Source organism: Lontra canadensis, unplaced genomic scaffold (assembly GCF_010015895.1).
Source record: "Lontra canadensis isolate GAN:19392208 unplaced genomic scaffold, GSC_riverotter_1.0 scaffold9, whole genome shotgun sequence".
In the NCBI taxonomy this organism is placed as follows: Eukaryota; Metazoa; Chordata; class Mammalia; order Carnivora; family Mustelidae; genus Lontra; species Lontra canadensis.
Genome location: NW_022631003.1, coordinates 5,754,940 through 5,769,138, shown reverse-complemented (window position 1 = coordinate 5,769,138; position 14,199 = coordinate 5,754,940).

Below are 14,199 nucleotides of genomic sequence, written 5' to 3'. Positions count from 1 at the left end.
TAAGAGAGGTGCTTAAACTGTGATTACATGTCCCATAGGGAACAGAGGAATTCATTCTTTATCTTTACAGACTCCTTATCATCTTTAGCACTGTGGAGCAAGGTTATTTTCCTTCGTGATCATGTGATTTGTGTTCTCACTGAACGAAAAGCTAGCATCCTTGTTGCGCATGTGTGGTACGTGTGGTGTTGTGTGTGCATGTTGAAGGCCAGGATGTGGAGAAGGGGTTGTACTGTAACAAACATTCTAGACCACAATAGCTAGGGTGAATTTTGAGCTGGACAAGGTGTTTCTGGGAATGTGATAGTGGAGACTATAAAATGGGGCCTCCCTTTATATGGTGCCATATTTATACTGCAGGTTTGGTTGTGGTGGTTTGGAGGGGTCGCAGCGAGTGGGACAGTAAAAATGGGAATTCCAGTGCCCTGGAATTGAGATTGTGGAGAAGATGAGGTACAAGCTTCACCTTAATTTCCAGAGCCTTATAGAAGAGAAGGACTTCACTTTGAAGAGTAGTGAGTTTCTAGACCAAGTCTGGCCAGCACTTGCTGGGTAACCTTGAACAAAAGTTTTGCATACCTAGGCCCCAGGTTTTTCTTTAAAGTGGTAGGGCTGGCACTATTGATTTCAACTCTTGACTTTGGCCCAGAGCATCATCTCAGGGTCCTGGGATCAAGCTCTGTGCCGGGCTCTGTGCTCAGTGGGGAGTCTGCTTGAGGATTCTCTCTCCCTCTGCCTTCCCTCTGCTCATGTGCACTCTCTGTCTCTCTCTCTCAAATAAATAAATCTTTTTAAAAAATAAAAATAAAGTGGTAGGGTTGATTTGGAAGTCCTCCAAACCTGCCAGTTCATTCTAAATACTTATCTGACACTTAGGTTATCATCTTAAAACCATTTGGTAATAAGTCCTTATCACTTAGTACAGATATATAAGGATACTGCTGAAATCATTTTTTATTTCTATACTTGATGAAACTGACTACATCTCTACTTATTACATTGTGAGATGTACATACATTAATAAGGAGAATGTTAGAAAATATCAGGCCAAAGGCTGACCTTTGTGACCTTCATTCTTCTAAGCTTAGAATTAGATGGCTGGATGTACTTTTTATGCCTGTCTAATAGCATGATATTCATAGCATTTATTCATTGTAATCCTTTGCAGGACCACATGAAGATGTTTTCATTGTGCACTAGAAAGAGGAGGTTGGGGTTGGAAGTGGTGGAAAGAAGACTTTGGGGTTAGCAGCTCAGGACTAGAATCTTATGTTTAAATACTAGAGATACTGCCTTTCCTAACCCAAAGCCACCTTATCACCTGCAAAGACTTCCACCTTGGAAAAACTAGAGAAGTAGAGCCCAGTGGAGCCCAAATGGAGATGTATTAGCCCAGGCCTCCTCTTAACAACCAAAGGGAAGTGTTCATGTACAGAGGTAAATGTATTGTCTACCGGAAGTCCCTGTTAAAATGCCAGCTGTTCCTGGAGAGAGTAATCATTTAGCCAACATTACACACATAGCACAGTAAGACATCTTTCGTCAGCCCACCCCCGGGGATGACAATGGGGGTAATTTCTCTGTAATACTTCACATAATACATTGGACTTTCTTTCTAGCCTTGTTTAGAGACTCACCCCTACCTCCCCAGTGAATTCTGGGAGTCCCTGGTCCTACATGCCCTCAAAGAGGTCCTTCCCATCTTGTTTGATGGGAAGATCATATGTTGGTTTCTTTCTGGCCCTACAAGTGATGTGGGACAGCAGGGGTCTCCAGGGAGCGTGGCCACCTCTGGCCAGCAAAGCTATTGGCATTCAGGTCTGGGAGACTCTGTGAGGCCATTGTGCCCCCATCAAGGGTGACAGCTGCCACTGCTGTCATCACACGAGTCCAGCACTGGATCTTCACTGCTTTTAGGACTGGCCTTGCTGCCGCTGCTGCTTCTGTGAGGTGCTATTGCCATGAAGTACGGGACATGGCCTTGGGGTCCTCTCGCACCCTCCTCCCAACCCCCAGCAAAGTCGTATGAGGTCAGCGCCTCTCTGTGCTGAAATAGGGAGTCTGAGAACAATCTTTGTTGGTAGTTATTTTTTTTACCTTCTTACCCCTTTCTAAGCATGGGGCCTGGGCTGGTGGCCAAATCTGGACTGTAGACACTATGTTCTTCTAATTGCTTCCCTCTCAATAGCAGAGACATCATGATTGGACTAACGTTTGGTCTTTTTCCATAAATATTTCCCAAGATGTTCCTCTCTACTCCTTTGGTCACAAACTAACATGGCTGCTTCTTGGGCATATGCACTAACGGCCTCATAGCTCTCAGATAAGTATATCAGTGTGGCTGTAGAGAATAGGACCCTGAAGGCATTGGCCCCAAGAAGAAAGAGCTCAGGGTGCCATAGTTGAGTGCTACAGATGTGAGCAGAATGTGATAACACTGGGGTGGGAGTTGGTCCTTCTTCCTGGAGGAAGCCTTGAATGGGAGGAAGCCTTGAATGGGAGGTGACAAGGTAGGAGGAAAGAGTCTCCTCATAAAAGGAGAAGGATTCAGAAGGTAGTGTGGACAACAGCAGCCTTCCTGACCCACTTAATAAAATCATTCAGGATCCCTAGATTATTATTCTTGTCAAAGATTTAAAAGATATGAATAAAATCTTCACTGGTTATCGAGAGCATGACTAGCAAATAAATTGTTGCTTCTGAGATGGTGGAACAGAGACTTTTGTCTCGTTTTTATATTCAGCTGCACACATTTATGAAGAATGAAACCATATCGCACAGGAACCTACAAGTCCCTAAGAATTAGGACATACTCTTTTGATCTACATTTTAGATTTTATTTATTTATTTGACAGAGAGATCACAAGTAGGCAGAGAGGCAGACAGAGAGAGAGGAGGAAACAGGCCCCCCGCTGAGCAGAGAGCCTGATGTGGGGCTTGAAGGACCCTGGGATCATGACCTGAGCTGAAGGCAGAGGCTTTAACCCACTGAGCCACCCAGGTGCCCCTGATCTACATTTTAAAGATAAACTTACTTTAAATAAGTTTTCTTTCTCCCTTCTCCAGATGTTCTCTGTTATAAAAGACCCACCAAAAATCATTATGTTTTGGCCAAAAGAATGCCAAAAAAATTATGTTTCTTCTGTTTAATGTTATTTTTAAAAGTTGTAGGTCCTTATCCACAAGAAAGCATGATTTCCTTTATTTTATCTTATATTTTACATAGTTTAAGTGAAGTGACAATATTTTCCTACCCTTATGTGTTCTTTTTTTGCAAATAATATCTAATATTTTATTGCATTTATTTTTCCCCCTTAGGCCTATACCAGCATAGTAAAATGGTCTCATATCCTGTGTGTGTGTGTGTGTGTGTGTGTGTGCGTGCGCGCATGTGTAAAATCCTGTTTATTTCAGTTATTCAACATTTTTTTGCTGATGAAATTAAATTTTGTCAGTCCTTTTGATTCAAGGAGGATCTCTTCCTATTTTCACACCCAGTTTTACTGGGTTTCTTTTTGTTTAATTATCTTCCCACACGGCCAATTCTGTTTTCTTAAGCTCGCTAAAATTTACCCTGGAGGGGCGCCTGGGTGGCTCAGTGGGTTAAAGCCTCTGCCTTCGGCTCAGATCATGATCCCAGGGTCCTGGGATCGAGCCCCGCATCGAGCCCCGCATCGAGCCCCGCATCGGGCTCTCTGCTCAGCAGGGAGCCTGCTTCCCTTCCTCTGTCTCTCTCTGCCTGATTCTCTGCCTGCTTGTGATCTCTCTCAGTCAAATAAATAAACAAAATCTTTAAAAAAAAAATTTTACCCTGGAAATGTGTTTTTCCATTTTCATGGTTTCTTTACTTGTCTCATGGTTGTTAAATATTTTATTGATGTTCGCAATTACAGGGCATGGTGCTGGAGTATCCACTTAGGGTAATTGGTGTTTGCTCTTTGTCTCAACTTTCTGTAATCTTGTAATTTTTTTTAATAATGAAAAATTTCAACAAGATTTCACCTTAGTCAGTGTCAGTGTAAACCAAGCAAAATTGCTAGTTGAGGAAAAACAGAGTTATATAAATGATTTACCTCCCCCCACCCCCGACCCCCAGTGACTCCTCTATAGGAGGAAAACAATTACAAGCTCAGCTGAAGCCTAATGGGGACATGTGAGGGGAGGAAAAGCACGATAGTGCTGGTGGGGAATACCACATGTTGCAACTATCAGGCTCAAATTAAACATGTAAAAGCAAGAGATGAATTAAAATCTGCACACTAGTAAGAATAGTCTTGCGTTCACTGTTGTCTGATGATTCTCTTGTTCAACATGCAATGAGAAAGTAAGAGAAAGAAACCTCCGTGTAGCCTGAGGGGAAGCTTCACTGAATTTCATGGCGATTAAACTGACATCTTTGCAGTTTTCCTATTTAAAAAGGTGGCCGATGTTTGCTTGTTTGCTTTAGAACAGTCACAGTTGACTGTTAGAACGAAGCCAAAGCAGCCTGGTCTCTGAGGCCAGTGACAATCTCATGATTAATATAAAAGGTGGCACCGAAGATGCATGTAGGTTAATAGCATTAAATCTCAGGGAGGAGTTCTTTAAGGGTTGGGGACTCAGAAGGCATCCATTAGACCTTCAGGTAGTTTCATTAACATTTTACACATTAGTTATTAATACCCGTACCAAGACAATAGCACTATTCCCTTTTCACTGCAGAGGACACCAAGCACTTTGTGAGCTGCTGGGAACCAGTTTCTACTCTTGATGCACATATAGTTCTCTAATCTGAGCCACCCAGAAGCATAATGCCATGTGTGCCTGAATTTCAGACATACACCCTAAACATACTTTCAGAATCTAAACACCGATTACCACCACCACCACAACCTCCCAATTCCAAACCACCTCTGGGTCTCCCCTGGATTGTTTTCATAGTCTCCAAGCTGATTTCTCTGTTGTTCCCCTGTGATTTGTTCCTAAGCACCAGCTACAGTGATCCAAATTAAAACGTCAGGTCATGTCCTCCTCTCTCTCCCAAAACTTAAAACGGTTTTCCACCCCATTCAGAGTAAAAGCTAAAGTCCTTACAGTGGCATACAAGGTTTTAAGGACCTTTTTACAACTCTGATCTTATCACCTTCAATTTTTCCCATGTTTGCTTCAGCCACACTCAGCTCCTAGCTAATCCTTAAACACAGTTGGTATTCTCCTGCCCAAGGGCCATGCATTTACTGACCTGTTTCCCTCTGCCTAGAGTTGTATTTCTCTCTCCTTCACCTCTTTCAGGAGCACATTAATTCAATTAATGTGAGCTTCTATAGCAAAGAAACTTTTTAATTCCCGTGATGTCTTAAAACAGATGTCAATCTCTCACTCATGGAATAGTCTGATGATGGTATTCCCGGACTCCAGGTAGATTTTCTGTTTGTGGCAACTCTGGGATCCAGGCTCCTTCCATTTTTGTGTGCTGTCTTCAGACAGTCCACTGAGACTTCTGTTTTTAGCTGTTGGAAGGAGAAATGGACAGTAGACAAAGCACATAGCCCTTCTTCTCACTTTCTCTGAAGAGCAGCTGGTTACATGGATACACCAGATTTCGAGGAGCTGTGATCACAATCACTGGTTCTGTAGCACATCCCAGTGAGAACCAAACACTAGGGAAGGGAGTACAAACTCATGAAGCGGTTAGCTATTTCTGCCACAGACTGGCCTCTGGCCACCGATTATCTGTGTGGCCTCCTTCCTAAAGGAGACAACACGAAGTTCCACCCAGATATCACGTCCAGGACAAGGTCTAGGCGCTCTGGGTCCTGCGTTCCTCTGGCTCAAAGACCTGTGAATTCAAAGGCAAACCTTCTGCCCACCAACTCCATGACACGCCTCACATAAACATTAAGAGTCAAGAATATGAGAACAACAGAGACTCTTATTTGGAAAAGGGCAGACTGGGAAATCCATAACAGTAACTAGTCCATTGCAATGGAGAATCCGACTGGTCAGGCGTTATGAAGGCTCCCTGCCTGGGAGATGAAGGAGGTTCCTTCATTGGACTGTGGTTCTGGTTCATGGAGGAACTTGCTTGTACACTGTTTGCTGTGGTCCTTGGCTCTGCCCCCTGGGGTGTGCTTTCTTGTCCATTATCCTTTCTGGCGCTGTATGAGATCAGAAGTAAGGAATCTGACTTCCTTGGAGCGTGCACAACTTACAAAGCCTGCATCCTGCTGTTGGATATTTGAGGTCCTTGGGAGGATGTTTCAGTCACAGGCTTTTTAAGCTCAGATCACCTTGCTTTGGAAACATTATTCCCTTGATTTCTTTGGAAATATTATTCCCATGATTTCTAGTCAGTTCCATGTGCCAGTAACCACATCCAAAGTTCTTTCTTAAAAATTACTCTTAAGCTTGCTCTATTTCTTCCCCTCATTGCCTGTATACTTATTTCTCTCTTAACATAATGGGGCTAACTTGAGGGCCTTGAAGCAAGAGGCTTGGTGGGAAGAGAATATGTTAGCACGATTTGTGTTTTAGCCCTGCAGAACTGTGCTTAACCAAAATAATTTAATGGGTACTTTTGCTCATTTCAGATGTTATCTCCTACTGGTTGGTTTCTCCTACTGGTAGATATCAGTCTGCTTTCCAGACCCACAAGGCTCCAAATTCACCTTAATGTCCAGGTTCTCTTCATTCTCTTTCATTTCTGCTTGCAAAACCAGCTGATTCTTTCCTGAACACATTCTTACTTGTGTTCTGTTCAGTGCACAGAGGAGCCTGAGGTATCTTTTATGAACTGAATTGTGTCCCTCAAATTCAGTGTGACTGTATGTGGACACAGGGACCGTAAGGAGGTAATTAAGGTAAAATGAGAAAATAATGGTGGGAACCCAATCCAGTAGCACTAGGGTTCTTGTAAGAAAAGGAAGAGACACCAGGAGCACACATATACGGAAGATAAGACCTCGTGAGGACACAAAAAAGGCAGCTCTCTGAAAGCCAAGGAGTAGGTTCTTACCAGAAACTAGCCCTGCTGGGGTTGATCTTCTTCCAGCCATCAGAACTGTGAGAAAATTGATTTATGTTATGAGAGCCACCATGTCTGTTGTATTTTGTTATTGGCAGCCCAAGCAGACTACTACAGCGTCTGTTGGCATTCTTGTTCTTTTCAGTGACTATAATGCTATAGGGTCACTGCGTTTTACAAGCATATAACTTGAGTCTCTGATTTCCGGCTTCTAATGTCTCTTTTGTGCTACCTCTTACTTGATTGATAAGCCAATGCTCTATATTTCAGTTTTTTATATTCTGTACCACTTCAAAAAATCCATTTCTGCAACCAATAAATCTCAAACCTTTGGAAGATGCACACAAAGGAAGTTTATTTTTCCCTCACGTAATGATACAAGTGGGTGTTCCTGGTTGATGGGTGGCAGTCCCCCGTATGGAGAGTCAGGGACCCACCTCTTTTCATCTATGGCTCCACCATAGTCTAGACTTCTGCTGTCCAATGTGGTGCCCCATGTGGCTACTGAGGACTTGAAAAATGGTTAATAGTGCTGTAAGTGTAAAACATACAATGGATTTTGAAAGAAAAAAAATATAAAGTACCTCATTAATATTTTTTATCTTGGATGTATGTTGAAAAAATTGTTGGAAATATTGGGTTCAAAAATGCATCATTAAAATGAATTTACCCATTTTTTTAAAAACATGTATTATTATGGCTATTGGAAAATTAAAAATAACATATATAGTTCACATTATATTTCTCTTGGTCAGCACTATTTGAAGCCTCAGAGTCCTCTGCTTCCATTGGCAGAAAAAGGAAGAACCAGTGGAGAAGCCATATTGGATTCATAAAACCTGGCTCAGAGGTAAGAGAAAGCCTGTCTACTCAAATTCCAGTGGTGAGAATCACTTATGCAGCTATATGTAGATACCAGAAGGGCTGGGAAATGTAGTCCTGACTCAGAGACTCCCTCCACACAGCAATTCTCTAAGAAAGGGAGTGTAGAGCTAGGGGTCTTTGCTCAAACATGACCTCCTTGAGTAAGTCTGCAACCACCCAGCCCCTTTCCCCAGCATTCCCCATCTTCTTACCCTGTTTTGCTTTTCTTTAGGACACTTTCACTGTTTGGCTTAGTACATGTTTTAGTTGTTCATTTCCTTTCTTTCTGAGTATGTGTGAACTCCTTCATGGAATTTTTTTTTCAGTTTTTTTATTGTAAAAAATATACATAAAATTTATTATCTTAACCATCTTTTTTTTCTTAACCTTTTTTAAATGTACTGTTTCATGTTGTACAACCATCACTACCATCCATCTCCAGAATTCTTTATCCTGTGAAATCGAATTCCCATTAAATGCTAACTCCCCATTCTGCCCCCTTCTCCCAGGCCCTGGGAACCACCAAACTTTCTGTCTCTATGATTTTGACAACTTTAAAGACCTCATATGAGGAGAGTCATATAGTCATTTGTTTCTTTTTGTGACTGGCTTATTTCACTTAGCATAATGTCCTAAAGTTTTATCTGGGTTATGGCATGTGTCAGAATTTCATTCCTTTTGGAGGCTGAGTAATATTCCAGTGTATGTATATTATCACATTTTGCTTATCTACTCATCTTTCTATGGACACTTGCGTTGCTTCCATGGTTTGGCTAATTTAAATAATGCTGCTATAAACATGAGTGCACAAATATCTCCTCAAGACTGATTTCAGGGCACCTGGTTGGCTCAGTTGGTTAAGTGTTTGCCTTCAGCTCAGGTCATGATCCCAGGGTGCTGGGATCAAGCCCTGTGTCAGGTTCCCTGCTCAGCAGGGAGTCTGCTTCTCCCTCTGCCCCTCCCCTGCTCGTGTTTTCTCTCTTTCTCTCTCTCTCAAATAAATAAATAAAATCTTAAGGGAAAAAAAAAAGACTCTGATTTCTTTTTTTTTTTTTTAAAGATTTTTTTTATTGATTTATTTGACAGAGAGAAATCACAAGTAGGCAGAGAGGCAGGCAGAGAGAGAGGAAGGGAAGCAGGCTCCCTGCTGAACAGAGAGCCCGATGCGGGGCTCGATCCCAGGATCCTGGGATCATGACCTGAGCCGAAGGCAGAGGCTTAACCCACTGAGCCACCCAGGCTCCCCAAGACTCTGATTTCATTTCTTTTCAGGCTGCACCCAAAAGTGGAATTGGTGGATCCTGTGGTGGTTCTATTTTTTAAAATGGTAGTTCTATTTTTAATTTTTGAGGAACCACAATCCTCTATTCCGCAATGGTTGCACAATTTTACATTCCTACCTACAGTGCACAAGGGTTCCCACTTCTCTACAACCTTATCAACACTTGTTATTTTCTGTTTTTGTTGTTTTTTTTTAAATTATAGCCATCCTGATAAATGGGAGGTGGTAGCTTGTGGTTTTGATTTGCATTTCCTTAATGATTAGTATCAACGAGCATTTTCCCATGTATTTGTATGTCTTCTTTGGAGATATCTGTTCAAATCTGATGGCATTCATTTTTGTCTTTGTGTTCAGTGCTGTGTCTCCAGGACCTGGAACTGGGCTGCCATGCGCTAGGCACTTGAGGACCAAATACTGACCAGTGAAGTAGTTGAGCCATATCGGTCCACTGAGCCACAAGCAATGCATCGAAGAAAGAATTTAAGGTACTTAAGATAGCATAGTTCAGAAACTGACTAGTATAGTCAAGGTAAATGATATATCATTTTTTATCAGTACACAGGTATGAACAAACCAGAGTTAGACATTATGGCAACGTCGACTTACATCATAGATTTTAAACTGGACTGAAATTTGTCACCCTTGTACTTTGTTTGCTCTGCACAGTATTGAAAGTTTGAGTGGTTTTTTTTGAGAATTAAAATTTTTTTTTATTAACATATAATGTATTATCTGTTTCAGGGGTACAGGTCTGTGATTCATCAGTCTTAACACAGTTCACAGCACTCACCATGGGAGGATTTTAAATTTTTATTTCTTTATTTTTATGTAGTGGCTAACTTTAAAGAATCAGAATATTTTTACACTGAAAGATTTCCATCAAGATTTTACTTATTTAATCTCCTGTTTTTTTAAGTTATATGCTCTATTTATACTCTTCTAGTGGTTATTTAGTTTGTGTCATATCAGCATACCAGTAATAATAATTATAGTAATGATAATAAATACTTTGTGGGGTTAAAAAGGACCACAGAACCTAATCCTGGACGATAAATCTATGTAAGTCAGGAAGGAGGCTATGAGTTAAGTTTCCAAATTCCTTGTGTTATTTGGAGGGAGTTAAAATACTCACTTGTAGACATGATTTGTTATACTGAATGCAAAATATTGCTTAAAAGTTAATAAAGAATAGATATGGAGTCCGTAATTTCTAATCAGTAGAAGGAAACAGCTAAATAAGCAAGCAAACTGCAATTCCATTCCTAGGTATATAGCTCAAATAATCGCAAGCAGAGACTCAAGCAGTTATTTGTAGACCTTTGTTCATTACAGCATTATTCAGAATAGCCAGATGGTGGAAACAACCCAAATGTTCATAAACCGATAAGTGGGTAAATAAAATACAGTATATAGATAATTGGAATATTATTAAGGAAAGTAGTTCTGCTCATGCTATCACATGGATGAACCTGGAAGATTTTTTGCTGAGTGAAATGAACCAGACACCAAAGGACAAAGATGGTATGATTCCACTTATGTGAAATATCAAGAGTAGGTAAATTCATAGACACAGAAAATAGGTAAGTTTACCAGGGGCTAGAGGAAGGGAGGACTGAGGGAGTTATTGCTTAACAGTTACAGAGTTTCTGTTTCAGGTGACGGAAATAGATAATGGTGATGGTTGCACAACATTGTGAATGTAATTAATGTCACTGAATTGTACACTTAAAAGTGATTTAAAAGCAAACTTCTGTTATGTATCTTTAACCCCAAAATTTCTTAAAAATGATAGTAAACCAATAATTTGCCTGAAGAAATAAAGAAACATACAAAAATACAACAAAGGAAGAAGCACAAGCGAGATAATAGAAACAAGTCCAGGTAATAATATCTATAAACCTGCCGGACTCATCAGCTAAAAGACAGAGACTATTAGATACAAACATGCAAAGTCAATCTGCATGTTTGTAAGAGACACACCTGAAACATAAAGACTAATAAAGATTGAAAGTAAAAGAATAAAAATAATTAAAAAATGTATACTGGCCAAAAAATGTTGGAGTCTGTGTCAATATTAAAGTAGAATATAAGATAAAAAGTATCGTTAACGATAGAGTCACACTATAATGATAATTTCAACAGGAAATTCTAACTTTACAGAACTCACTAAAATACGTAAAATGCAGTATAAAATTTATAAAGTCTCAAATATAGAGAGCCAAATTGTTGTAATAACACAAAAAGTGAACAAATACAATATTTGAGTGTAGACCAAAAGTGTAATGAATATATGGAAGACTTGAATTATACATTTAGCAGCCTTGATTAATAGATCCAGAGGGAACTTTGGTTTATAGAACCAGTGATTAAAGAATGTATATTCTTTTTGAGAACATAAGGAACAAACCAACCAACCTGATTATAGACTAGGCCATAAGCCAAGCCTCAACAGATTGCAAAACACAAGTATCATACAGCTCATATTTTCTGTCAACAATGCAATCTAGTATAAAATCAATAACAAAAATGTAAAAGAAGCAAACATAATGCATTTGAACATTTAAAAATATGTATTTCTAAGTAATTCTAAATCAAAAGAAATAATGATGATTAAATAGGCTCAGAACTCAATGGTAATGAAAACATTAATAAAACTTGAGGGATGGACAAGAGAGGTATTTAGAGGGAAATTTATAGTAATAAATGCTTTCTAAAGAAAAAGAAAGGTTGAGGGTGCCTGGGTGGCTCAGTCATTAAATGGCTGCCTTCGGCTCAGGTCATGATCCCAGGGCCCTGGGATCGAGGCCCACGTCGGGCTCCCTGCTCAACAGGAAGCCTGCTTCTCCCTCTCCTGCTCCCCCTGCTTGTGTTCCCTCTCTCTCTGTATGTCTCTATCTGCCAAATAAATAAATAAAAAATCTTAAAAAAAAAAAAAAAAAGAAAAAGAAAGGTTGAATATCAAGAAGGAAAGCACACAGTTTGGAAAAAAAATGGAATAAAACCAAAGAAACAAAAAAAATGTAAAAGTATAATAAAAGCAGAGGTTAATGTAAAAGAAAATAAAGATACGCTAGGATAAACAAATCCTCAAATTTCATGCCCAAGTATATATCTTATACAAGTCCCTACAAAGGTACACCAGATAAAAATAGACTTAAGTGACAGAAATGCATTGCTAAAATGGAAATAAAAATATAAGTAAGTGAAAGTCACAAATAATAAAAAAAAGAAAGATAAAATTTGAGTAATATTGTATCTTTTAAAAAATTTGAATTTATGATTAAAAGCCTTCCCACAAAGAAAACTGTAGTCTCAGATGGACTTCCTAGTGAATTTTATCAAAAATTTAAGAGAGAATAATACTGGTCATACATAAAAGCTTCCAGAAAATAGAAGAGATGGGAACACTTCATGTGTCATTTTATGATGCCAGAATTTCCCTGAAAACAAAGGCATCAAAAGATAATGAAGCTAAAGGCCCAAATCCCTCAGGAACACAGAACAATTCTTGACAAAATATTAGTAAATCAAACCCAGCAATATAGAAATAGGATAATACCTCATGACCAAAGGAGATTTATCCCAGACATGCATGATTAGTTTAGCTTTCAACAATCAGTTAATGTAATTCACCATATTAAAAGAATAATAAGAGTGGAAAATCAGATTATTATTACCGTAGGTACAGTAAAAGTGCTACAAAATTCAACACTTAATAATTAGTTTTAAAAATCCTGGCACTAGAAATAGAACACTTTTTTATCCTGATAAAGGGAGACTGAAGAACTTGCAACTACATTATGTTTACTAGTGAAAGACTGGATGCCTTCCCTCTAAGATTGGGAGTAGGCAAGGGTGTAGCTTTTACTACTTTTATTCACCATTTTCCTGGAGATCTTAGCTGTTGCAACAGGCAAGAGAAACAAATAATAGTTATGTAGATTGGAGAAGAAGAAACAAACTTTGTATTTGCAGAAGATATGATAGTATATTTAAAAAATCCTAATGAGTCTGCAAAAAAGCTACTAGAATAAGTGAAGTTAGCCAGATGGCATGACACAAATTCAATATACAAGACTCTATTGAATTTTTTACACGAGTAAGGAACAATTGGAAAAAAAAATACTATGTATATAGCACAAAAATAAAGTACATAAAAATAAATCTAACAAAATATATTTAATATTTGCACCTAGATCATTACCATTTATTGCTTAGGAAAGTTAAAGATCTGAACAAATGGAGATGCATATCAGGTTCATGTATATCATGGAGATGTGTATCAGGTTCATGGGTTGGGGGAATCAGAGCTATTACAATTTCAAGATTTTACAGATTGTTCTATTAATTCAACATAATCCCAATCAAAATTACTGTAGCCTTTCTTTTGTAGGTATTGACAAACTTATTATCAAATTTCTATGGAATGCAGGAAATCTAGCACGTTGAATACAATCTTGAAAAATAATCAAGTTAAAAAACTTACACTAATTTCAAGATGCCATAAAGTTACAGAACCTTAGATATATCGTGAATAATAGAATAAGAATAGTCAATGGAATAGAATAGAGAGTCTGGATATATGTACACAAATTAATTATAATTATATAGAAATATATAATTATATAGGAGTATATAATTATACAGACATGAAATTATATAATTATAATATACACACAGATTGAATATAAATTGAGTTTTGATTATGATTTCAAGGTAATTCAATGGGTCTGTTGCTAATATTTCAACAAGTGGTATTGGAATAACAGGATATACACAGGAATAAAATGAATCTCAGCATGTACTTCACGTTATATACAAAGATCATCTTGAAATGGATCACAGCCCCAAATGTAGAAGCCAAAACTATAGAACTTTTCGAAGAAAGTAGAGGAGACAGTCAGTATGACCTTGGAGTAGGCAATCATTTCTTTGATAGTACAAACCATAAATTCTTTTTAAAAAGATAAATTGGACTTCATCAAAATTAAAACCTTTTATTCTTTCAAAGAAACCACTGAAGAAATGAAAGGCATACCACAGACTGGGA